The following is a 26,868-nucleotide window of genomic DNA, read 5'->3' as shown; positions in this document are numbered from 1 at the left end:
TAAATGTACATACCATAGATTGTTGTACGTGGAAATAAAGGTAGTAACAAGAAATAATAATAATAATAATATAATAACATTATTCTTGTATCCCCAGAAGGGACTCAGGGCGGCTTACACAGGGACAAGCCCAACAACATACATTTACATACGAACAGAAACTTAAAACAGAATTTTAAAAACAGTATAGCAATAAAATATAATATAGAAATTCTTGAAAGGATTCACAGTTTGGTTATGCTGGTTTGTGATGACAACTACTGTACAGTAGATAATAAATTTTCATTTTTTAAAAAATTCAACCATAAATGTGAATTCTTCTTTGTGGAAAAATTAAGACATCCCCTGAAAATAAGACCTAGCACATCTTTGGGAGCAAAAATTAATATAAGACACTGTCTTATTTTCGGGGAAAGAGGGTATACAACAATAAAACGGTATAACATTATATATTAGTAGTAGTATTATAAAATAAACTAGCTGTGCCCGGCCAAGCGTTGCTGTGGCTTAGTGTGGTGGTGTTGATCAGTCTACATTAGGTTGTATTTATGCTGTGACCTCCACCCTTCTTTATACTCACATTAGTAGTAGTATTTGAAGTCTGTTACCTTTTTCAATTTTTGTGTTGATTGATAATTGCTTGAGATCCCTGTTGTCTTTGGTTTGTTGTTAATCATGATGTCTGATTCTGCTGAGTGCGGTTTATATTTTTATTGTGGTACAATAGTCTTTTTTTTGTTTTGCCTGTGTAGGTGTTTATTATTATTGTTGTTGTAGTGGTCATGAAGGTTGGATAAGTTAGATGCTACTGTATTGGGTTTTTTTTTGGAGGCCCAGTGTAGCACTGACTGGCCTCTCAGCCTCAGTGCTGGCTGTTTCTTGCCTGTGATGGTGTTGATTCTTATTGTTGTTGTCGTCATTGTTATTGTAATTGTTTTTTTGGAGGCGAAGTGTGAATGTGGGGATTAGGGAGGTGGATGAGCACTGAATGGCCTTGTAGCCCCAGTGCATGGCTGATTCTTGCCTGTGTAGGTGTTTATTATTAGTGGGTGAGTGGATGGATAGATGAGTGGATGGATAGATAGAGGGAGTGCTCTCCTTGTTTCCTTTAGTCCTATGCTGTTCCCTTTCTCTGCTCTCATCCTGAGCTCGCTGATAAGAACACACTGGTCAGAAAGGAGGGTAAATATAACTGGATCAATGGTCTTTCTCTCCCTTTTGCTCTTGGCCTTCCAGGCAGAGAGGGAGGGCTCTTGTCCTTGGCATTCCTTCGCTTCCCTTCCCTCCCTCCTTTTGTGGTGTGGTTGTGTTGTTACAACCGAGAGGGAAGGCTTTTGCGTTGTGTTACCAAGTTTCGTATTTCTGGGGCGTTTAGTTGTGTTGTTAAAATCACAATGCGTTGTTGTAAGTTTTGTGGGTCCGGATTGTGGTTTTGTGGTGTGATTGTGTTGTTACAACCGGGAGGTAAGGCTTTTGCATTGTGTTGTCAAGTTTTGTATTTCTGGGGTGTTTAGTTGTGTGCCAAGTTTTGTATTTCTAGGGCGTTTAGTTGTGTTGTTATAGTCATGATGCGTTGAGTTTTGTGGGTCCGGATTGTGGTTTTGTGGTGTGGTTGTGTTGTTACAGCCGGGAGGCAAGACTTTTGCATTGTGTTGTTAAGTTTCGTATTTCTGGGGTGTTTAGTTGTGTTGTTATAGTCATGATGCGTTGTTGTGAGTTTTGTGGGTCCGGATTGTGGTTTTGTGGTGTGGTTGTGTTGTTATAATCAGGAGGCAAGGCTTTTGCGTTGAGTTGCCAAGTTTCATATTTCTGGGACGTTTAAATTTGTTGTTATAGTCACTGTGCAAACAACTTTATCCTTTTATATATATATAGATAAACAAACAAACTTTATTTGTATTCCACCCTATCTCCCCAGGGAGACTCAGGGTAGATTCCAACATACAAAAAGGCAAACAATGCCACTAAAAAACAAACATATGCCAACAAAATAATCCAGAATAATCCCACATGTAAACGTAAAATTAGAACCTAACATCAATAAATTAAATAAAACGTAATTAAACAAAATTATAAATGACATAAAACATCCACATGGATTTACAGGAGCCAACCAAAGTTCACAAAGTCATATGGGTTGACTGTGTGGCCAGTGATGACTGTTGGGCCAACATCGACTAACAGGCTCGAACACAACAATAGTTCTCAACCAAAGGTCCTGTAGTGATCGCTCATTTCCTAATCCCCCTCCTCTCCATATGCTAATGAGCAAAAATGAGTTTTCAGTTGTTTTTTGAAGGAGAGGAAGGATTATATTTCATTATCATTTCCTTGCCATTGTCTTTACAAGTGATGTCTCCTTCCAGGGGGATGTCCCCAAGCTTATTGGTTCCTTGGCTGGAAAATCCTTGGCTGTCATTTCCCTGTGAAAGGGAATCCCCGCCTGGAGATGGCAACGTCAGCAGCGCTCTCAGCCAATCAGGCTGCAAATCCAGACCGGCTCCTCTTTCTGCCAATCAGGGGAGGGAGCAGGAGTTTTGAATAGCTCTCAAACTGTGTAAGATACCTTGCTTTCTCTGTATATTTTATTCTTGTACAATTTTGAAGCATCCGCTCATACTTGCATCCCTTTTTGCTGAACTGAATAAACCTCTGTAGTCTGTCTTCAACCTGGTGAGTGTTCCTATGTCCTGGCCCATTCTGTATAGCTTGCATTCGCCAGGCACACATCCTTTTCTCCACGGTCCTCATTGTCCAATACAGTATGGTGTCATCTGCACATTTGAAGTTTTTGGAGTCATTCTCCTGTTTTCATGCCTGCTTCCTCTGAGTCTCATCATGCTTTCAGATATGTTCTGAATATAAATAAAACAGACAGGATGATGAAATTCAGGCTTGCCTATCCCCATTTATTTATTTATTTATCTCCCACTTTCTCCTATGAGTAGGATTCAAATCCCTCGGCAATGGGATGCCATTCAATTTCTCCATGCTGTGTCTTAATAGTGGCTATTTTTCCAAATCAATTTTCTTTCCGAATTCATTGGTGTGTCTCATTATTCTATGTAAGATTTCTGATATGATTCATTTCTTTTCTGAACCCAGTTTGTACATCTGGCATTTCTTGTAAAATCTTAAGCATGACTTAATTTTATGGGAGATCCAAGAGTTACTACAATCCCTAATGTGTTTTTCTTGGATGCTGGAATGTAACCTGAATGTTTCCAATCTGTAGACAATTGTTTTGTTTTCCAAAAAAAGTAACTGGCAAGTTTTTATTAGAATGAAAAAGGATTCTTTATCTATGTTGTGTGTCTCATTGTATGTGATTGTAAATAAGGCATTGAATATTTGCCTTTGTCTGCTTTATATATACTATAATCCACTCTGAGTCCCTTCGGGGAAAAGGGTAGAATATAAATAAAGTGTATTATTATTATTATCCCCCCTCTATATCCCGAACTAAAGGAGCCCCGGTGGCGAAGTGGGTTAAAGCACTGAGCTGCTGAACTTGCAGACCGAAAGGTCCCAGGTTCAAACCCCGGGAGCAGCGTGCATGGCAGCTGTTAGCTCCAGCTTCTGCCAACTTAGCAGTTTGAAAACACGCAAATGTGAGTAGATCAATAGGTACCGCTCCAGCGGAAAGGTAATGGCGCTCCATGCAGTCATGCCGGCCACATGACCTTGGAGGTATCTACGGACAACGCCAGCACTTCGGCTTAGAAATGGAGATGAGCACCAACCCACAGAGTCAGACATGACTGGACTTAACGTCAGAGGAAACCTTTACCTTTTACCTATATCCCGAACTAGCCATTAGATCATGCCATTTTCTCCTAGTAATTTTTGAGCTTTTTTATCTTTGCTTTATAAGATTGTGGATTAATGGTTGTTCCTTGTAGAAATTTGTCATTATTTCATCTTTTTTCATTGTATCTTAGTGTGCTCTTTCTGTACATTTTTACGTTGTCATGATTGTATAAGCTACTCCAGTCATGAGCATATAAAACCATATTCTTGGTTTGAATTCTCATTCATTTCTTAGTTCTCATGGAAGAGATTTCTTATTCTACATTTTTATTATTTTACATTTCTTTATATATATAGTGATTAGCATATTTCATCACATAATAGTCACCTCCACATAATAGTCACACCCCTATTTACTGGGTGTTAAAATGGTATTTTTGTTTTCCTCACATAATAGTCACACCCCACTTGAGACTGATTTTCCTTCCCTCCCTCTTTCCTTCTCTGATGGCAAGGCAGTTCAAAAACTATAAAATGGAGGTCTCTGAAGCCCCACTCTTCTCTCTTCCCTCCTTCTTCTGAAGCAAGGCAGTTTACAAAACCTGAAATTGAGGTCTTTGGAGAAAAGGAGGAAGGAAGGAAGGAAAGAAGGAAAGAAGGAAGGAAGGAATATCTGAGATCCAGAGAACTCTATTTCATATTTTTTTAACTGTCATGCCTCAGCAGAAGTAGAGAAGAGAGAAGAGTGGAGCTTCAGAGACCTCCATTTTATAGTTTGTAACTGCCTTGCTTTTGGAGAAAGAAGGGAGAGAAAGAGAGATCAATCCCATATGACTCAGCAGTTTAAAAAACAAACAGAAACTGCACTGTTTTGTTTGAGGTTGGATCATCCCTTTTCCTCCTCCCTTTTTAGAGGTAAGGCATTTTATTTTTAAAAAAACACATCAAAAATCAAAGAATTGAAGGCAGATTTGTTTCCTCATGTAAAAGTCACACACCCCTTTTATTTAAAAAAAGGAAAGATATGACTATTATGTGATGAAATACAGTATTATACAAGTTCTCTTGCGCAAGCCCTGTAACAGTTGCATGAAGGATTCTGACTTTATTTTAATTGTGTTTGACATGTTTATCAGCTTTCTTTTACCCAATTAATAATAATAATAATAATAATAATAATAATAATAATAAACTTTATTTATACCCCGCCACCATCTCCCCAACGGGGACTCGGGGCGGCTTACATGGGGCCATGCCCAGAACAATACAATAACACAGAATATAAATAAAACAACAAATCATAACACACAACACAATTAGACTTTCTTTGACTCCATCTATGCTTCCAAATAATGCAGTTTCATAATGTAGTTTGGTTGCATTGCATGGCAGTTTGACAGACAGTAATTGCCATAGCTCAGTGCTCTAGAATTTTGGATTCTATGATTTTGTGAGATATTTACCTTCTCTGTCAGACAGCTGTCATGCCACCACAAACTACAAAGCTCAGGGTTCTGCAGAATGGAGATATGACAGTTAAAGCGATGAGTCACAGTGTAGCAATGGGTTAAATCCTTGTGCAGCTGAACTGCTGAAATGAAGGTTGGTTGCTGACCTGAAGGTTGGCAGTTTGAATCCGCAAGATGGGGTGAGCTCCCGTCTGTCAGCTCTAGCTTGTGGGGACATGAGAGAAGCCTCCCAGCTAACACATCTTGATGTCCCCTGGGCAACGTCTCCATAGACGGCCAATTCTCTCACTCCAGAAGTGATTTGCAGTATGTTCTCAAGTCGCTTTTGACACAATAAAAAAGTTAAAGTGTTACTGAACTGTTACAATTCTGCAGCATGGATGGTTTACGGGAATTGCAATGATTTACTCTTATAAACAAGTTTACTTGCAATATCGTTTTTTAAAGGTGCAAGTGTGTGAATATATAAATGGCTTCTGTTAAATACCCCATTCACCATACTAAAAAGGAATGTTAAATAATATTTTTTCTAGTTTTTCTGGAGGAAGACATAGAGGTGGAAAATAAGAAATTGTTTTCCTCCTTACAATATTTGCTTGTACCTCTGAATTTCTAGTACTCGTTGGAGGGAGGGGGCACACAATTGTGCATTCCAATAATTGTCCGTCCTTAGGATGTTGATTGTAAATTACGTGTTCAATGTGGCACCGCCTCTTCCTGATCCTGCAAGGGTCACATCATTTCCTTAACTTCCTGCAGAGGTTGCTTGATATATCCTTTCTGGGATCCTGAAAGCTCCCTTGAGCAACTGATTTCCTTTGTGTCTCTTGAGTCACCCTCTGTTTCTTTGTAACTCTTGGCTCACCTGCCAATAATTGTTATAAGCCCCCTTTACAACTAAAAACAGCTCCTCCACTTTCATCTTCTCGTTCATCTAATGGTAAGGCTTCCCTGTCCTCTGAAAAGTGTGTATCAGATGGCTTCTCAGTTTACTACCCTGTTTCCCTGAAAATAAGACATCCCCGAAAAATAAGACCTAGTAGAAGTTTTGCTGAATTGCTAAATATAAGGCCTCCCCCGAAAGTAAGACCTAGCAAAGTTTTTGTTTGGAAGCATGCCCAGCGCCTGCCAAACAGAACACCAGAGCTTACAGGATTGGTAAATGTACATACTAGTTGTACATGGAAATAGTGGTAGTAACAAGACATTCTTGATAGGATTCAGTTTATCTGGTTATGTTGGTTTGTGATGACAACTACTGTACAGTATATAATAAATGTTCATTTTTTGTTCAACAATAAATGTGAATTCTTATTCATAGAAAAATAAGACATCCCCTGAAAATAAGACCTAGCACATATTTGGGAGCAAAAATTAATATAAGACACTGTCTTATTTTCGGGGAAACACAGTATGTGAGTTTGTAGATTTTAGGGTTTTCTTTCCTCACACATATCTGTAGCAGAAATTGGAAGTGATTGTTTTATCTCTTCAGTATTACCGTGTTTCCCCGAAAATAAGATGTGTCTTATATTAATTTTTTCTCCCAAAGATGTGCTAGGTCTTATTTTCAGAGGATGTCTTATTTTTCCATGAAGAAGAATTCTCATTTATTATTGAACAAAAAATGAACATTTATTATATACTGTACAGTAGTTGTCATCACAAACCAACATAGCCAGACAAACTCTGAATCCTATCAAGAATTTCTTGTTACTACCATTATTTCCATGTACAGTTGGTATGTACATTTACCAATCCTGCATGCTCTGGTGTTCTGTTTGGCAGGTGCCGGGCACGCTTCCAAACAAAAACTTTGCTAGGTCTTACTTTCAGGGGAGGCCTTATATTTAGCAATTCAGCAAAACTTCTACTAGGTTCTATTTTTTTGGGGATGTCTTATTTTCAGGGAAACAGGGTATTTCTCATATTTGTTCCATGGAAGACACCATTTCACTTCCAATGTATTCTCATCCCTTTCCCTCTCACCCTCTAAGCTGTGGCTATTAGGGCTGTGCAACACTTTTTTGTGCCTCATTTGTCGTATATATTTTGTATGATTAGTATATACCAGGTATGGACAAACTAAGGCCCGGGGGTACTTACCGCAGGCCCTCCTCATTTTCCCTGTCCTCTTGGCCTAACGGCATGGCAGTTCGCTACGCCCTTATGCCAAAAAGATGGGGGAGGAAGGAACGCAGCAGCAGATTGCCCTCTGGAGCACTCTCAGCCACTGCTTGTCTCACCCTCCTCCCAGCATAAGGTACGGTACAGCTTGTAGTGAACCTTACCTATTAGGCCGGGAATGAAGCCTTGGTAACAGTGAGTGAGGCAGGTATCCATTTTGTTGAGGAATGCCAGGCAGCCATCTTCAATGAAAGGGGGAGGAGCTTAGAGAGAGACTCCTAGGATTGGCCAACCAGAGCAATGGGAGGAGCTAAGTCTTAGAGTGCACTCCTTTGGCTAGCCGAATATGTGTATGCGGGGCCTCAGAAATTGAGGACCTGCCCCACTATTTGTTTGCCTGCACTCTATACTCCGCACCAAGAAATAAATTCTTAGGGCCTATTCTATGGTACCTACAATCAAACACGGTTGAAGAAAAGATCTTCTATCTTTTATCTGATACCAACTCTACAATCACATATAAGGTCTCCCTCTTTACCTTGGCAGCAAATATAATCAGAGCAAGACTGACTGCGGACATTGCAGTCGACTGCGCGGGGATGCTTTTATCTAGTTTTTAACATGACTGATATTTTATACTCTTTACCGGTTATATTTTGCAAGCTCTGTTTTATACTCCATGCATCCTGCTTTTAACTGTGGAATTTTACAGGGTTTCTATAGATGCTTGGTTGATATTTTTAAAATGTTTTTTCAATGACTGATCTTATACATTGGCATTTTACCGGTAATTGTGCAATTCCCAGCACATGTTGCACTTGTGCTGCTGCACCTCACAATGTATAGTTTGCATGTTCTGTTTTATCCTGCTTGCATCCTACTTTTAAGTGTTGGATTTTACAGTGTTTTGTATAGATGTTTGTTTGATGTTGTTTCTGTAAATGCATATGACCATTGGTCGGAGCATTAATAAATTGATTGATTGATTGATTGATACTACAATGCAGTCTAAGCCCTGGCACATGCACAATGGAGGATCTTTTTTTTTAGTCAATCTGTTTATTGCAAGTTTCGAATACAATACAAGGTTGAATAGAGGATCTTCTTATAGCAACACCAGAGGCACTCCAAGTCTCCAGCTACTGGTCAAAGGACATTTAGTATAATGCCAAGGTTTTTTTTTAAGTGTTTTCAAATACATTACAACTTGTACCCTCGGTTCTCTTTGGACACGGTAAATAATACAATTCCAAGGGTGCATCTACACTGTAGGATTAGTGCAGTTTCACACCACTTTAACTACCCTGGCTCAATGCTTTGGAATTCTGGGATTTGTAGTTGTATGAGACACCAGTATTCTTTGGCAGAGAAAGCAAAAGATCTTGTAAAATTACAGCTTCCATGATGCCATGGCAATGAAAAGTGATACCAAAATGCATTAATTGTACAGCATAGACTAGAACTTTCCAAAGAGTGTATCGCAAAACGTTGCTGTGTCAGCTGCAATGTGTTGGTGTGTCACGCAAACTTAATGAGAAATGAAATGAGAAATAACAAAAAACTTGAAAATATATGTTATGATCTTACAAATATGAAAAGTTTTCATGAGAGATGTTGGAGCCATGATGGCGCAATGGATTAAACCTTTGTGCTAACAGAACTGCTGACCAACAGGTCGGTGGTTCGTATCAGGGAGGGTGAGCGGGTGAACTCCCTCTGTCAGCTCCAGCTCCCCATGCGGGGACATGAGAGAAGCCTCCCACAAGGATGGTAAAACATCAAAACATCCAGGCGTCCCCTGGGCAACATCCTTACACATGGCCAATTCTCTCACACCAGCAGCGACTTGCAGTTTCTCAAGTCGCTCCTGACCCACACAAAAAAATAGATATGTTGTGCCCCCCTTATTACAGTTTATGTATTTGTCTATATGTCTTATAACAAGTTGGTTCAACCTCTAGTTTGCTAGTAAAACATTGTCGTGAAATGATGTATGTCTAATAAGTATGCCACCAACATGGAATGTCTGGAAAGCTCTGGTATAGATATGTATTCTATGGAACAGCAAAACCCAATAAATATCCCACAACTAGCATTTATTTCCCTATTTGGGATCTTACAGAACTTCCCATTTTGCCTCCTTCCTGCTGGATACTGAAAGAGACACAAAGTTGTAAGGAATCTGCAATATCCAGCAATAAGGCTAGCTACAGTTCTTTTTCTCCCTCAATCCTTCTCTGTGTATACATACATTTTGGTGGACGTGTATGGCAGCACGCAGCCCAGGGCCTCCTAGTGATGTCCCTATAAGCCTTCTTTTCCTCTTCATTGGAGTTAAAAGAGAACTGGCATCTCATCATGTGACCTCTGATCTTGCTTTGTGTTTTTACAGGACTTCACAGCATCTTCCCTCAGCTTGGAAAAAGTTGAGCTTGGGCTAGAGAAACTGAGACAATGGAAAAAGGAGGCTGATGGAGAGAGCTAAAGGAACAGGAAATTGGATGAAAGAAAAAGAGGGGAAACACAGAAAAGAGAAGACGGGAGCCATAAAGAGAATGGGAAAATAAAACAATAAAAACTACTCCCCAGAAGGCATCGACTATTAGTCTGCCTGCCTGTTAGCTTGTAGCTTCGGTGGAATCTCTTTGTACACAACCACTAATGCACACATACCTAGGGTGCTCGAAGATAGGCCTCTGTAGTAGAGGTGCTGAATTATTTTTTAATGCTAGATGATCTGTATCACTAGTGGTCAATGTCTGGGGCAAAAGAAGTCACAGTCATGTGGCATGCCCTCCTAATGCTAGCAGCTACACAACTTGTGTGGGACCCCACCCCTCCTTGACCTTTGCTTTTACCATAATTCTGTTTGGTCAAGCAGGACAGTGGCCAAACTGTACAGCCAAATTTGATTTTTCTCATGTTTAATGAGTACTGACTATACCATTTTGCGAACTTACTTACTCTGTTGTTTTTTCTTTTTTCTGTTTTTTTTTTCTTTTTTACTGTCCGTTTTATTTTTATATACACTATAAAATAAAATAAAATATTTTAAAAATTAGCAACAGTAAAAGGTTTCTGGCTGTCACCCATTTACACAAATCTGTTAGCAGTAATATGCATTGTTTACAGTGGACTCTGCAGGAAATCTTCAGCTGTACTCCACAAATAGGAAAATTGCCTTGTTTAACCATTCTTGCAAATGCTGATTTATTTTCAATAAATGTTTGATTTTCAAACCTATTTTATATATAGCATTCAGAAAGAACTTGAAAACCTGGTTTTTCACTCACGCCTTTGGATAAAGATGCTCATCCCCATCACAATTCTGTATCTGTGACCATTCTTGTACCGGTTTGCATTTTATACCTTTGTGAACTTGATATAGACACAGGGTCTATTCCTATCCCAATTTGCACTTCTAAGAATTTGCAGCACTTTATCAGTCACCTCGTGTTTACAATATTTATATGGTGCACCTTACCCAGTCTACTTTTACAACCTCTCAGTTTTAATCCATGTTTTTATTAGTTCTTATCATTGGTTTTTATTGGCTAATGTTTAAATTTTTATAATTGTGCATGTCTTTTGTCTATTGTTGTGTTTTATATTGCTACTAGCTGTGCCCGGCCACGCGTTGCTGTGGCGAAGTCTGGTGGTATGGGAAATAAAGTATTGAGGAATTGGTGGTAGTTAAGGTCAAGGGTAAAGGTTTTCCCCAGACATTAAGTCCAGTCGTGTCTGACTCTGGAGGTTGGTGCTCATCTCCATTTCTAAGCTGAAGAGCCGGCGTTGTCCGTAGACTCCTCCAAGGTCATGTGGGATGACTGCATGGAGCGGCGTTACCTTCCCGCCGGAGCAGTACCTATTGATGCACTCACATTTGCATGTTTTCGAACTTCTGAGTTGGCAGAAGCTGGGGCTAACAGTGGGGGCTCTCTCCGCTCCCCCAATTCAAACCTGTGGCCTTTCGGTCCAGAAGTTCAGCAGCTCAACGCTTTAACACGCTGCGCCATCAGGGGATATTATTTCCTAAAGGTTGTGAATATACAATATTTCTGATTGGTTTTTTTTGTTTGTTGGAGGCAAGTATGAATGCTGCAATTAGGAAAAATGATTAGGATGTAATGGCCTTGCAGCTTTAAAGCCTGGCTGTTTCCTCCCTGAGTGAATTTTTTGTTGGGAGGTGTTAGCTGGCCCTGATTGTTTCCTGTCTGGAATTCCCTTGTTTTCAGAGTGGTGTTGTTTGCGATATTTTATGTGCTTCTACTGTCTGTGGCCCTGAGAAAACAGAGGATTTTCCAGACTTTGATGATGGGAATACTTTGTTGGGAGGTGTTAGCTGGCCCTGATTGTTTCCTGTCTGGAATACCCTTGTTTATTTACTGTCCTGGTTTTAGAGATTATATTGTTCTGCATTATTCTATCCCAGTAATTATTTCATATTAAAGAAGAATCTCACTTATCCAACATTCGCTTATACAATGTTCTGGATTATCCAACGCAGTCTGCCTTTTCATAATCAATGTTTTTGTAGTCAGTGTTTTAAATTCATTGTGATATTTTAGTGGTAAATTTGTAAATACAGTACAGTAGAGTCTCACTTATCCAACATAAACGGGCCGGCAGAACGCTGGATAAGCGAATATGTTGGATAATGAGGAATTAAGGATAACCCTATTAAACATCAAATTAAGTTATGATTTTACAAATTAAGCACCAAAACATCATGTTAGACAACAAATTTGTCAGAAAAAGTAGTTCAGTACACAGTAATGCTATATAGTAATTACTGTATTTATGAATTTAGCACCAAAATATCACGATATATTGAAAGCATTTACTACAAAAATGTGTTGGATAATCCAGAACGTTGGATAAGCGAGTGTTGGATAAGTGAGACTCTACTGTAAATACTACATAGCATTACTGCGCATGGAACTACTTTTTCTGTCAAATTTGTTGTATAATATGATGTTTTGGTGCTTAATTTGTATAACGATTACCTAATTTGATGTTTAATTGGCTTTTCCTGAATCCCTTCTTATTATCCAACATATTCACTTATCCTGCCGGCCTGTTTACGTTGGATAAGTGAGACTCTACTGTATATTGATAATCTTAAATTATCTGCTCAGAACTGGATTATATGAGGCCCCTTCTTCACAGCTGTATAGAATGCACACTGAAGTGGATTATATGGCAGTGTGGAGTCAAGATAATCCAGTGCAAAGCAGATAATATAAGATTATAAATGGGTTATATAGCTGTGTAGAAGGGCCTTGAGTCTACACTGCCATATAATCCAGTGCAAATTAGATAATCTGTGGAAGAAGTCTAAGTGAGGCCTAAATCTGCCTGTCCCCTAACTGAAACCTGGCTGTCCCTTGGTTGCTAGGCAACCAAGTGGGCAGAGATTAGCCCTCTAAACTGGCAGCAATTGGATAAAAAAAATTATTGCTCTCCCTATAATTAGGACTTTATTTTTCTTTTCTTTTTGTTGTATCAACCTTGAGGCGTGGATGATGGGTTGTGTTGTCAAATTTTGAGGTTGGGGGGCCTGTACTTTTATTGTTTTGTGAATTGCCGTGATGCCATCACTCTTTTATATATATAGATTGTTTTTATTCGGGCTTGGCCCCATGTAAGCCACCCTGAGTCCCCTTTGAGGAGATAGAGGCAGGGTATAAAAATAAAGTTATTGTTATTATTATTATTATTATTATATTTATATACCTGGGATCATGTAAAAATCTCTCAGGCAGAAAAGGGCTGTGAATGGAAAATGTTTAAGAAGCTCTGATCTAGGTCAGTATTGGTCAATAAATGGGCAAAGGAGGTCACAGCCATGTGCTATAGTGCCATCCCAGTGCTGGCAGCTACGCAACTTGTGCGGGACACACACACAAACAATGTTTTGCTTTTACTATGACTCAGTTTCATTAGAAGGGCAGCACCCAAATTTTCCTCCCTAGTTTAGTATCAAGAATTTTTGCCAGTTCTCAGGTTGGATTTTCCAACCTGATAGGGCACATATTCCTGTCACATGAATGGCAGGCAGCTGCAGTTGAGGATCGTGAGTTCTGACCTTCTCAAAATAGTATTTCTAATTCTTTCCATGGGTTGGCATTTCGGTTGTACTACACTACATCAAATGTTACTGCAACATTTAAAAAGTTATTCCTTTCCTTTGGTCTCCCTATTCTGTTTCTTGCATATGCGGAAATTGTAGAAAATAATTCTATATATGTTTTGCTTTTAAACAGCTTTAAAAACAGGGATTGTGAATCTATGACTCTTTGTGTGTTGTTGGGCTTCACTCCCATCAGCCTCAGTCAGCACAATGAATGGGTTAGTGAATAATGGGAGCTTTGCCCAATGGCTACAATACATTTTAGATCAGATGCTCGTCATCTTTTTTTTTTTTTTAAGCAGCATCATATTTTCCTCTTGCTTTGGGCTGAGGACAGCTTTTTCCTGCATAAAGAGTACCCACAACAGTTATCAACACAAGAAAGTATGGATTCAAACAGTGGAGGGATAATTGCAACGGTCTGCACAGATGTGGAAATCACAATCTGATCCACATGGTGCTGTCAAGAAGGTCACGCTTTATGTCCATGTCTGTACATGGGGACTCTGTGCCTTCCTTTCATATCTTTAGATGTGATTATTGCTTTTTCATATATTCTAAATTGTCTTCAGCACAGTTACTATGTAAATAACAAGACAGAATGTGAACACACAGCAGCTTACATATAACCTGTATAATGCCTTCATTCTTTCATTTTAATATAATTCTTTTCTTCCCTTAGAAACAAAAAGGGCCATTCATGGAAACCTCTCTATTGAGAGGCAGGCACAGTGGAGATCTCAACATTGTACACTCCTCCCCACCACTGCCAGTGGATCTTGAAATATATAGGATCCTTTTTTGGCTTACTCAGTAACGTTTTTCTTTAATCACATGGCAGTGCTGTTTTGCATCTGTCGCCACTACTACCATCCTTATCCATGCTCCCAAAATCTCCAATCACTAAGGATTTTTTTTTATCGTGTCAGAAGCGACTTGAGAACATACATATAGGCATTGAATTTTGCCATAATATGTTTGGAAACCGTTTTGAGTCCTCCACCTGGGGTGAGAAAAGCGGTATATACGTGAAGTAAGTAAATAAATAAATAATGCTGCAAGTCGCTTCTGGTGTGAGAGAATTGGCTGTCTACAGAGACGTTGCCCAGGGGACGCCCGGATGTGTTACTATCCTGCTGGGAGGCTTCTCTCATGTCCCCGCAAGCTAGAGCTGACAGACGGGATCTCACCCTTTCTCATGGATTCGAAATGGCAATCTTCAGGTCAGCAACCCAACCTTCAGGTCTGCAATTCAGCCAGAAGAAGGGTTTAACCCACTGCGACATTGTGGCTCTCCATCACTAAGGATGAAAGCAAGCTCCTCTCCCCTAGGCACTCCAGACAGCATGGACTCCATGATAGAAACATGTGTGTGTGTATATAAAATAAAAAAGCAATGTATTTGTGCCTCTCCCTGCTCTCCTGTTATCAACCCCAGCAGATTTCTATTAGGATGGGCATTTTTTGCTACATACATATGGGAAAAGTCATTTTGCAGACTTGTCCTTTTTTTTGTCAGTGTGGCAAAATGTCTTAAGGTTGGAGAGAAGGGCTGAGACCCGATTCACTGGCTTCCCTGGCTACATCCACAAAGCAACCTTCTGTTTGCTTTTTTCTCTCTTGTACGGGGCCTGGGAATCATATTCTGAACTAGCTCAATGCACAGCATTCACAGACTGGATTTATGTATTTACCATACTTATACTCTGCCCTCCTCAACCCCAAAGGGGGCTCAAAGTGGCTTTATATATAGGCAACTATTCAATGCCTTAAAACAGCATTCAATTAAAATAAACATTAAAATTAAAATTAAAACTAATACAGTAGAGTCTCACTTATCCAACATTCGCTTATCCAATGTTCTGGATTATCCAATGCGTTTTTGTAGTCAATGTTTTCAATACATCGTGATATTTTGGTGCTAAATTCGTAAATACAGTAGTTACTACATACCATTACTGCACATTGAACTACTTTTTCTGTCAAATTTGTTGTGTAACATGATGTTTTGGATCTTAATTTGTAAAATCCTAACCTAATTTGATGTTTAATAGGCTTCTCCTTAATCTCTCCTTATTATCCAAAATATTTGTTTATCCAACATTCTGCCGGCCCGTTTATGTTGGATAAGTGAGACTCTACTGTACATATTAAAACATTTAAAAACATTACATTCACTGTTCTGCCTCCATGCTTAATTAAATGAACTGGAAGGACTCATAGCACGAAGGACAGATTGGAGACTGTAGTTGTGAAACAAAATATTTTATTAATAGACAAAATTGATCTCTTTTCCTCTTGATGCCACTATGAAGTCTCTTGTGAGGAAAGAAATCTTTGAGTCTATGCAGTTCTGGATAGATATTGCCACAGAGTATAAAGTCTTGTTATGACTGGATTCTTTGTATCTTTGAGATGACTTCAATGCAGTGTTGTTGACATGGCTTTCTCTATTGCTGTAGTCTATGGCTTTTTAATCTAATTTGAATACAGTTCCAACGTGACGTGAATTTCTGTGATCCTTTTACTTCCTACACTTCCTTCCAGTGCTTCACCAACTGACAAATTCTAACTGACAAAAATAACTGCCATTTCAGGCTGGCAGGAGCCAAGGCTAAGCTCCGCCCCTTTTGAACCTTAAAGAGACAGGGCAGCAGGTAATGTTTTGCCTCCTCGTGGCAGGACACTCCCCACCTAAAACTTATCAATAAGTTTTACCCCCTTATTAATAACAAATAACTAACACAAAATATCAACTATTAACTAATCTAATGCAGATTATGGTCACACTAGCTTATGGGTTCATTCCTGTGAAACATTAATACAAGGTCTGTGATCGGCCTCTCTAATATTCTGGATCCTGTTGTCTTTGTAGTCTTCACTCTTACCTTACGTACCTGATGGTCTCCACCTGGAATTACCTGGGTTATTACTGCCAATGGCCACTTTCTTCTAGGCGTGTCCTTTTCCTTCATCAAAACTATATCGCCTATGCGAAGGTTCTCTTGGACTTGCTCCCACTTGGATCTTCTTTGAAGTAGAGGCAGATATTCTCTTTTCCATCGTTTCCAAAATGTATTGGCTAATGATTGCACTTGCTGCCATTGTTTACGATGGATGTTCTTCAGCTCTGCTGCAATAGTAATGTCTTTCCATTCTGGTGTCTTGAAGGTCAACAAGGTCGCTGGTGTCAACACATTTGGATCCTCTGGATCTGTTGATATTGGTGTTAGAGGACGGCTGTTAATTATAGACATCACTTCTGCCATAAGGGTGATGAGAATCTCGTGAGTAAGAATGGTAACATTTAACAACATGGCATCAAGAATTCTTCTGACGATACCTATCATCCTTTCCCATGCTCCCCCCATGTGAGATGCATGTGGAGGATTGAATAGCCATTTGCAACCTTCTTGCTTGAGGAATACTTGAACATCTGGATCTAACACAGACCTCTCTGGACATTCTAGATCTTTACATGCGCCTTTAAAATTCGTACCACAGTCCGATCTCAGAAGTTTCACTGGACCTCTAATTGCGAAAAAACGTTGTAGAGCATAGATGAATGATATTGAATCCATGGATTCTACAAGTTCGATATGCACAGCTCGTAAGGATAGACAAGTAAACATTACTGCCCACCTTTTGTTGTTTACTACTCCTCCTCTTGTTCTTCTAGTTACTATTTCCCATGGACCAAAAATGTCGACACCAACATTAGTGAATGGTGGTTGTATAGTGACACGGTCCCTTGGTAAGTCAGCCATGATTTGATGGGGATGTTCAGCCCTAAGTCTTTTACAAATAACACAGTCATTAACAACTTTAGTGACCAACCTTTTCATTCCCACTATCCAAATTCCAGCACTTCTCACTGCTCCTTCTGTAAAGTGTCTGCCTTGGTGATATATTTTAGCATGATAATGTCTTATGAGGAGTAGTGAGATATGATGTTTAGCCGGCAGTATGTAAGGATGTTTCTCTCCCAACTTAAGTTTGGCCTGGGCTAAGCGACCCCCACCTTTATTAGACCGGAACTGTCCAAGAAGGGATTGAGATACCTTAAGGTACTTGACTTTAGTATAGGCCGGTGATGTCTAAGGCACTGTAGTTCACTTTTGTACACTTCTGACTGCACAATCTGGATAATCTTTGATTCTGCTTCTTTTCTATCCTCTACAGAAGTAGGTTCGTTGTTTTTATAGTTGACGAAGTGTAAGATCTTAGCTATACTTATAACTAGTCGTTTCCAGGATGAGAATTTAATGAATCTTCTTGAGAACAGATCTTCCTGAGACTTTGATATGTTGGTGCTAAGTGTTCTTATCTCTTTATCTTCTTCTGGGTTACAAAGTTTGAATACTTGGTCCTTTGGAGGCACATATTTTGGATCCTTTAAAAAGTCAGGACCTTTCAACCAATGCGAATTCATAAGCTCGTGAGCATAAATCTCTCTTGTGGCTTGGTCTGCTGGATTTGATTCTGAAGATACGTAGCACCACTGATTAGGTTTAGTTATCTGGAGTATTTGGTCTACTCTATTGCTAACATATACATGGAATCTTCGTTGGGTATTATATATATAACCCAAAACAATTTTACTATCTGTATATTGTGTGATATCACTGAAAGATAAGTCTATTTCTCTTTTAATTATTTCTACAAGTTGTGTAGCTAACACTGCTGCACACAGTTCTAATCGTGGCATTGTATGACCATGTAATGGTGTCAACTTGGCTTTTCCCATTACAAACCCTAAATAGGGCTGGTCTCCTTGCAACACTCTAAGATAAGCTACAGCGGCAATTGCTTTGTTGGAAGCATCCGAAAATACATGAAGCTGTAACTGTTTTAAGTTGCCTGAGACAGGCACATATTTCCTAAAGACTCCAACTTGTTCTAAAGCTATAAGAGAAGACGTCCACTTTTCCCATATAGACCTCTCTTTTTCTGAAAGAGGTTGATCCCAATGTTTCACTGCATGGGTTAATTCTCTCATCAGGCATTTTCCTTTAATAACGACTGGTGCAGCAAAACCAAGTGGATCATAGATGCTGTTTATGACAGATAATATACCTCTGCGTGTAAAGCTCTTTTGGGTGTTTGGTACTCGAAAGATGAATTTATCTTCCAGGATGTGCCAACATAAGCCTAGACTTCTTTGAACCGGCATAAACTCTTGTCCCAGTTCTAGTGTTTCCATCCCCTTTGCTCTATCTTCTTTGGGAAAGGCTAATAAAACTTCGAGGCAGTTCGAAACTATTTTATGTAATTTTATGTTGGCTGTGGCTAACATTTGTTTGGCTTTCTTAAGAAGGTAGATTGCTTCTTGAGGAGTAGATGTTGACTTTAAAGCATCATCTACATAGAAATCTCTGCAAACAAACTCACATACTTCTGATCCATATTCATGTTCTAAGAGTTGTGCTGTTCTTTTTAGCGCATAGTTTGCTATGGCTGGTGATGGACTATTACCAAAGACATGAACACACATCCGGTATTCCTGTATTTCAGACATTTGCTGGGGGTCCTTGAACCACAGGAAACGAAGAAAGTCTCTATGGTCATTTCTGACCCAAAAGGAATAGAACATTTGTTGGATGTCTGCCATAATTGCAACTGCTTCTTTCCTAAAACGTAGAAGTACGCCAAGAAGATTGTTGATTAAATCCGGGCCTGTCAATAGAACTTTATTTAGAGATGTTCCTTTAAATAGGGCACTAGAGTCAAACACTACTCTGACTTGTTGGGGCTTTTGTGGATGGTACACCCCAAAGAACGGTAGGTACCAACATTCTTGCTGCTCTTTGAGGTTAGGAGCCCTCTCTGCATGACCTCTATCTATCATAGTGTTAATGAATGCAATAACATCTTTCTTTAATTGAGGTTTTTTCTCCATGTTCCTCTGGAGAGCGTTGCATCGCCATGATGCGATTATTAGGCAGTCTGTTTCTATCCTCTTTGAAGGGTAAGGGTGCAACCCAGTTACCTTTTTTATCTTGAACACATTCTTTCTCCATTATGTCTAGGAAACGCCGGTTTTCTTTGGACAAAGCTATTAGGTTGTCATGAACTGTAGTCCTAAATACTGAAGATTCTGAACTCTCGGTGTTTTGGAAACGTATTTGGATGTGATTCGGACAATCTAACATCTGTGTAGGATGTCCATTTGGCATGAAGCCTGTGCAAAAGGTTCGAGCATGAGAAGGCAACCTTTTGCGGTTTAAACATACTGGACCTAGGATAGTCCAGCCTATCTCTAGTTCTTGAGCTATTGGTGCTCCTGGTCGACCTTTTATTTGCTTTTTAACTGAAAACAAGTCTGGACAGTCTATACCAATAAGCAAAAGAATCTTTGCGCCAGGGTCGAATCTTGGTAACTTATGTGCCATGGATCTTAGGTGTGCATGACTCATAGCTATTTCTCTTGTAGGGATTTGTCTTTCATCTTTAGGTATATTTTGGCATTCTATGAACGTTGGTAACCTAAATTGTTTCATGCCATCAATAGTCCGGAGGATGAATCCAGATGCTACTCTCCCCACCATGACCTGATCTCCACCACAAGTAGTCATAACGTATTCTACCTCTTTTGATTGAATTTGAAAGATGTTAAAGAATTCAGGTGTTGCTAGGGAGGTGTCACTTTGAGAATCTAAGGCAACGTACATGCGTTTAACTTGATCTGGAGAGTTTTCAGGGTAGACATCTACCAAGCAAATAGGATGACATGTTCGTTCTTTTCCTGCTTCTCCACACAAAGCTGTGCAAGTTGATGTTGCTATCTTAATCTCCTTAGGTTGTGGTGTTTCCACAAGAATACATTCTGACTTTTCAGAGTTCTTTCCTTTCTGATGAGGTGTTGTTTCGCGGTGTAGTGCAGAGCAATGTTTTTCACTAAAGCATTCTTGACATTTCACTTTTCTCCTGCACTCCTTGGCTATGTGGTTTCTGAAAGTACCACATTTAAAACAAAGTCTTTGATCTCTGGCAAAGGTTAAACGCTCTTCATAAGGTTTGCTCCTGAATTCTTTGCAGTTATTCAGATCATGTGCTATTTGGTGTACTGGACATATTACTCCTGCTGATGTCTTTGTGTGATGTTCAACTGATTTGACCTTGGTTTCAGTTTTTCTAACTGTGACTTGTGGTTTGCTTTTGGTTTCTATGAAATGTTTCTTATCCTTTTTATTACTTTGATATAAAAGAGGGAACCCCGTTTGCAAATCATTCTTCTCTCTAGCTGATCTTAAGAGAAACTTCACTAAATGTGTAAATGGTGGGTATTTCCGTTGATGAGTTTCTTTATAAGAGAAAACTTCCCGGCCCCATACCTCCTTCAGTGAGAAAGGCAGTTTATCAATAATCTCTTGTTGTGTTAAATATTGATCTAAACATGCAAGCCCTGGTAAATCTGGATTTCCCTTAGCTGCCTCCAATTCTTCAAGCAAATCTGCATAATCCCATAATTTCTCATATTCCCCTTTTGTAAATGCAGGAAACGATTTAAGCTTTTGCAGAAGCAACGTTTCTATCTGTGCAGATGATCCATAACGTTCATTGAGACGGTCCCACACTCGATTTAAGGCTGCATGTGGGTTATTTATGTTTGCTGCATAAATTCTCTTCACCTGTATGGAAGAAGCAGGTCCCAACCAAGCGATCAATAAATTTAACTCTTCCTCTACAGGCAATTTTAGTTGCTTGAGAGCTGACTGAAATGTATTCTTCCACAACATATAATCCTCTGGCTTATCAGAGAATTTCTGAATGCCTCTGTCTGCTAAGTCCCTTCTTGGGTTTCTGTAGGAGGTGTAATTTAAAATATCAAGTGGGACTGAGAACTGTTGCAAAGTTGGTTCAGAGTTAGTTTGGATCTGGGGGTTTTCTGGAACCCAACTAGCTGCTTTGGGATTGAGACTGAATGCAGTTGTTGGCATTGTGTAGTTTGACTGTATTGAGTCCTGTGTGTCTACTGGAAAACTGTGCTCTAACTTGGTTTGAGATATATCATGCAATGGAACTGCTGCTTGACTTGCTACTTCTGCATACGGCAAATAATGTTCTTTGGGTGCAGAAACCTCTATAATTTCTGGTTGTGATACAAAAGAATTATTTGCTACTGCACTTTCTCTTGTTAGCACAGGAGGGGCTGCAATATTGATAATTTGGGTATTTAAATAAGAATCCACTTTTGTGACAGGATCTTCTGTTGTAACATCTGGAGGGAATGTATTTCCTAAGAGACCTTGCTCTAGGACTGAGGCCTTTACTTGTAACACCTCAGCCTTTGCAACCTGTGCTAACGTTGCTAGAGCAGCTTCAGTTTTAACTTGACGGGCCTTATTTTCTGCATCCATACCTGCTTGCTTGGCAGCGGCTGCTGCCTGCTCAGCGGCAGCTGCGGCATCCAGTTCTGCCTTCTCTGCAACAATTTGCTGTCTTTTCTTAAGAAACTCTATTTGTTTTACTGCGGCAGCTGCCTCGGCCCTAGCCTTTATGACCAGACTAAGGGATTGGCCAGAAGAACCACTATGAACAGAAGTCCCTCTTGTTCTTTCTGTTCTATGGGATGTGTGAGATGATCTTGATTTGCCTGCTAATGTACACACAGACCTGTTTGACTTTGTATCTGTGTCTTTACTAAACATGTGTTGCACTTGTTCTTCATCAACAGTTTCCATAAGGGAGGCAGGGTCTTCTTCTGCCTGACCTTCTGATATTTTGTTAGATAAATCATTCATGATGGTATCAAATTCTAGTTCCCTTCTCTCTCTCTCTGACAACATTTCTTCCTTATTACTTAAAGATTCTGATGTTTTCATATGTTCAAGCAAAGAGATTATATTATCTGAATATGTTATCCACTCACAGTATTGATGTTGTAATCTTTCCTTACAATCTAATATTTCTTTCTGCTGCCTAAAGCGATGGCTTGCTTGACTCATATCTAAAATTCTCTGCCATGACTTCTGATATTTAGGTTTCAAGGAATCTAGTTTATCTTGCCAGAAGGACAACATTTTTGAGGTAGGTTTAGATATTCTGCTCTTTTGTGAGGAAGAAGCAGACATCTTTAAGTCTTCTGAAGTTTGTGTCACTTTATATTAGACTGAATTGCTTTTGGACAGAAAGGACTGAATAGCCTATTCTCCGTTACTTTGGAATGTAGGTCTTTTATTCTCCTGTTGCTGTCCGTTACTAATAGTCCCTTAAATAAAGTGATCACTAACTTTTAAGATTCTCAGTCCTTTTACTGAGACTTAAAGCTTTTTAGACTTAAAAATAACTATTGTGGTCCTGAAAGCCACATTTTCCTCCGAAAGGGCTTCCCTCAGGTTCCTTCAAAATGGCGCTGCCCTGTATGACTGCACTCTCTCTACAGTCAAAATGGCTGCTTAACTCCTTCTTCTTCTGAGGTAGTTTTCACTTCTCCTCAGGAAGGTCAAAAGAAAGAAATCAACTGCTACTTGGGAAGCTTAAAGAAAATACACTTTTACTGGGGAAGCTCAAAGGAAAATAAATTCACTTTTATTCAGGAAGCTTGAAGGAAAGAAATTCACTTTTACTTGGGAAGGTCAAAGGAAAGAAATTCACTGTTCTGCCTCCATGCTTAATTAAATGAACTGGAAGGACTCATAGCACGAAGGACAGATTGGAGACTGTAGTTGTGAAACAAAATATTTTATTAATAGACAAAATTGATCTCTTTTCCTCTTGATGCCACTATGAAGTCTCTTGTGAGGAAAGAAATCTTTGAGTCTATGCAGTTCTGGATAGATATTGCCACAGAGTATAAAGTCTTGTTATGACTGGATTCTTTGTATCTTTGAGATGACTTCAATGCAGTGTTGTTGACATGGCTTTCTCTATTGCTGTAGTCTATGGCTTTTTAATCTAATTTGAATACAGTTCCAACGTGACGTGAATTTCTGTGATCCTTTTACTTCCTACACTTCCTTCCAGTGCTTCACCAACTGACAAATTCTAACTGACAAAAATAACTGCCATTTCAGGCTGGCAGGAGCCAAGGCTAAGCTCCGCCCCTTTTGAACCTTAAAGAGACAGGGCAGCAGGTAATGTTTTGCCTCCTCGTGGCAGGACATTCACTATTAAAAGCACGCCATCCACAATTGTAATCCAGGGCCATTCCAGAAGTCTATGCACATATACTGTTTCCTTATATTGCACTACGATTATTCTCCGAAGGCTTGATCCCAAAGCCACGTTTTCACTTTCTTTCTGAAGGCCAGGAGGGAGGGAGCCAATCTGATATCATTGGAGAGGGAGTTCCACAGCCGAGGGGCTACCACTGAGAAGGCCCTGTCTCTCGTCCTCACCAATTGCGCCTGTGAAGGAGGCTGAGAGTTGGGCTTCCCCAGATAATCTGAATCTCTGAGACTTGGTATGTGTCAGTCAGTTACCTACTGCAAGAGGTGAAAGCAGTCACCAACCATGGCCATGGGGAATGGGTTGACTTGGGACCTCTTCACATGGAGGTCCTTGATGCAGGAGACGGTGGGAGAATCTATAGGACAGCAGAGCAAGTCGTGGGGCAGCAGGGTGAATCCATCACCCATTGTGCCGCATCACCCGCTTGCCCATCACACGTCAGAAAGCGTATCTTTCCGGTGTGCTCCCGCACTGTTTCTAACATTATTAATCTGATCATAAGTAGTCTCCCATGTTTAGATTTCCTCGTTCTAAAATACTTTGCTGATGCAGCCAGCATGTAGCCTCACTGGAAGTAGCTGTGCATCGTGTGATGAAATCCAGCGGGCTTTGTGCTGGCTGCATTGGTGAAGTGTTCTACGACTGGGAATTTCCCCAATACGATGAGGTCCTTGGACAGTATGAAGGGAAGGCTGGCTGGAAGGGGACAACTCTCACAGGGCTGGGGAACACTTTGCCACCCCAGTGTTTGCCATTGGTTACATCAGGCCAGTTGTACAAAACACAAATATATCCATCTATGACAGGGGTCCCCAAACTAAGGCCCGGGGCCCGGATGCGGCCCTCCAAGGCCATTTACCTGGCCCCTGCCCTCAGTTTTAGACTTAGGCTCGCCCAAAGTCTGAAATGACTTGAAGGCACAACAACAGCAAAAATCCTACTTGATTATCTCATTGACCAGAAGCAGGCCCACACTTCCCACTGAAATCCTGATAAGTTTACAGTATGTTGGTTTAAATTATTTTTTATTTTTAAATATTGTATTGTTATTTCATTTACTAATATTGTAAATGAAATACTGTAAACTAATGATATGGTAATAATATAATATACTGTGTATACATATAATATTGATCTGCTGCCAACCTAGCAGTTCGAAAACATGCCAATGTGAGTAGATCAATAGGTACCACTCCGGTGGGAAGGTAACAGAGTTCGATGCAGTCATGCCGGCCACATGACCTTGGAGGTGTCTACGGACAACGCCGGCTCTTCGGCTTAGAAATGGAGATGAGCACCAACCCCCAGAGTCAGACATGACTGGACTTAACGTCAGGGGAAAACCTTTACCTTATAATATTGATAATATTATAATGTAATACAATATCATATTTATTTATTTATTTACTTATTACAGTATTTCTACCCTGCCCTTCTCACCCAATAGGGGACTCAGGGCGGCTAATAATAATAATACAATATAATAATATTAATTATATATTATATATTAAATGTAATATTACTAATAATATTATGGCATAATGGTATAGTAAGGTAAAGGTTTCCCCTGACGTTAAGTCCAGTCATGTCTGACTCTGGGGGTTGGTGCTCATCTCGATTTCTAAGCCGAAGAGCCGGCGTTGTCCGTAGACACCTCCAAGGTCATGTGGCCGGCATGACTGCATCGAGCGCTGTTACCTTCCCGCTGGAGCGGTACCTATTGACCTACTCACATTGGCATGTTTTCGAACTGCTAGGTTGGCAGGAGCTGGAGCTAACAGCGATCGCTCACACAGTTCCCGGGATTTGAACCTGGGACCTTTCAGTCTCCAGCTCAGTGCCTTAACGCACTTCGCCACCGGGTCTCCTGGTATAGTACAATATAGTATTATACAATGCTAATATTGTGCTATGCTAATAATATAATATATTATATGCACATACAACTTGTAAGCCGCTCTGAGTCCCCTTCGGGGTGAGAGAGGGTGGGGTATAAATCTAGTAAATAAATAAATAATTGTTGCTGGGGGGGATGCACTACAAATAAGACATGTGCAGTGAGCATATGAATTTATTCGTTTATTTTTTAAAAATGATAGTTTGGCCCCTCAACAATCTGAGGGACCATGAATCGGCCCTCCACTTAAAAAGTTTGAGGACCCCTGATCTATGAGTTTGGTTTTGGGGTGGGCATGGGGGAGTGGAGCTGAAAGCCATACAAACAGCCTTTCAGGATGCAGCCTATGACCCATGCTTGACCCATTTCTGGAATTAAGGAGAGATTGGAGACATTTTGGAAAAATATATTCTGGAAAATCCACTCTGTCCTGCTTAATATATTTCCTGGCCTTTTTTGTTATAAAATTAGATAATAAAATGTGCAGTAAGAATACAGCAACACAAATAGCAGAGAGAGGCATAGAAATACATACCCCACTCATCCTTGGGAACACTTGTCCTTGCTTAGAACCAGATGGCCAGGCTTACAGATATACATGCATACATAATAAGCTATATATCTGTGTTTATTCATAAGCAGACCTGCTGGGATTGGAACACAATCTCACACCCACTGTACACATTCACATGCCAAGGGATGTTGCCTGGGATGACCGGTCAGCCTGGGAAAACACTGAAAGCTCACTGGCAGCTCCTCTCTCAGCGTGAGCATGTGACTCCACTGGCTCCGTCTTTGCAACGTCATCTGAAAAAGGATATAGGCTGAGTCATGTGAACATCACACACATTCAGGGAAAGCAGAATATCAGAGGGGACAAAAGCCCTTGCAGAACAGGAAGGCAAAATAAAGACACGGCAAAAGAGCAGTGGTCCAGTGTAAATGATTAATATTTGCAAGATGAAAATAAAAGGGAAAATGTTGGAGAGAGAGGAGAGAGACAACCCCAAAGTGTGACTCACATTTTGCATCAGAGAAGGCAAAGATCAACGTTCTGGTCCATGGACCAATTCCTATTGGTCGAGAGGAGCCAGCATCCCACTGAACTGATGTTCTGCACGTACACTCCCTCCAGTGATGAATTCTCAAGCACTGGCTGCCTGGCACACAGGCCATCCTCCACAGGCAGTCACAGTGAAAACTAATTATTTGTTTCTCGGGCCTTTCCTTACTATATTCCGTTCTCCCACAGTGATCTATAAAATTGACTGTGAGAGACGTTCTGCCTCTGCTGTGAGATTTGTGGCAGCTTTAAGGAC

At 40.1% G+C, this 26,868-nt stretch overlaps 3 long non-coding RNA genes across 4 annotated transcripts in view; 2 read left to right on the top strand and 1 right to left on the bottom strand.

Moving 5' to 3' along the window:
* Nucleotides 1-10,407, top strand: part of LOC134299363 (uncharacterized) — a 39,513-nt gene extending 29,106 nt beyond the window's left edge. The window contains exon 2 of the long non-coding RNA XR_010006554.1: nucleotides 9,739-10,407. This is a non-coding gene — a long non-coding RNA (uncharacterized LOC134299363). The remainder of the gene's footprint in view (nucleotides 1-9,738) is intronic.
* LOC103279663 (uncharacterized) lies at nucleotides 1,089-26,868 on the bottom strand. 2 transcript variants are annotated; one of them, XR_010006553.1, is made up of 5 exons: nucleotides 26,572-26,868; nucleotides 26,085-26,356; nucleotides 10,311-10,375; nucleotides 9,598-9,792; nucleotides 1,089-2,855 (listed from the first exon to the last, which is right to left on the bottom strand). It is a non-coding gene; the product is annotated as an uncharacterized LOC103279663 (long non-coding RNA). The 2 variants fall into 2 exon arrangements; XR_506913.3 differs by lacking the exon at nucleotides 10,311-10,375 and having other exon boundaries at nucleotides 26,572-26,863.
* LOC134299361 (uncharacterized) lies at nucleotides 21,880-23,402 on the top strand. Its single transcript, XR_010006552.1, has 2 exons — nucleotides 21,880-22,923; nucleotides 23,023-23,402. It is a non-coding gene; the product is annotated as an uncharacterized LOC134299361 (long non-coding RNA).

Source organism: Anolis carolinensis, chromosome 5, assembly GCF_035594765.1.
Source record: "Anolis carolinensis isolate JA03-04 chromosome 5, rAnoCar3.1.pri, whole genome shotgun sequence".
NCBI classification, from domain to species: domain Eukaryota; kingdom Metazoa; phylum Chordata; class Lepidosauria; order Squamata; family Dactyloidae; genus Anolis; species Anolis carolinensis.
Note: the sequence above shows the minus strand (reverse complement) of the source record. Positions and strands in the feature narration are given on the sequence as shown.